The sequence below is a fragment of the Penaeus monodon genome, chromosome 19 (assembly GCF_015228065.2).
Source record: "Penaeus monodon isolate SGIC_2016 chromosome 19, NSTDA_Pmon_1, whole genome shotgun sequence".
Taxonomy (NCBI): domain Eukaryota; kingdom Metazoa; phylum Arthropoda; class Malacostraca; order Decapoda; family Penaeidae; genus Penaeus; species Penaeus monodon.
The window spans coordinates 48,905,876-48,906,351 of record NC_051404.1 but is presented as its reverse complement, the minus strand read 5'-3'; the positions used below and the strand labels follow the sequence as shown (position 1 = coordinate 48,906,351).

Sequence of the window (476 nt, the reverse complement as noted above, 5' to 3'; positions counted from 1 at the left end):
TCATAAACAGTAGAAGTTATTCATTTGCATTTAGTTCTATTATTAATACTAAATGATATTGTCAATTATATTATTGTAGGAATTATGCTTGTTATTCACACAATATGAAAAGTAACATCAGCATCATTATCATTTTCAAAATTTTTATATTGAAAATTCTCTTCTTGGCTTGAACTTCAGTTATCAAATTTTTGTACTGGATTCTACTTATCAGATTTCATTGATCAAAATTCACAAAAAGGAAATTACCTTTTGGACTCTCCTTGTCAGATTCATTCATTGGTTAATATTTATAGCATATTATTTATTCATACTTGAGGCTGAGCTAAACGCATCAGATTTCTATTAGTCACCATTTGTTTGTGGAGATATTATGGCTGTACATAGGAGGATGGAAAGGTAATGAGTGAAGGAAAGTAACTGAGGTGCAGTTTTAAAAACCATGAATCTTTTAACCTGTTAGATCTGGGTGGCTG

The 476-nt window shown here is 29.8% G+C and overlaps 1 protein-coding gene across 3 annotated transcripts in view; it reads left to right on the top strand.

Annotated features, from left to right (window-relative positions):
* Positions 1-476, top strand: part of LOC119585298 (methionine-R-sulfoxide reductase B1-like) — a gene marked incomplete at its 3' end in the record, with an annotated part of 10,944 nt that overhangs the window by 2,189 nt on the left and 8,279 nt on the right.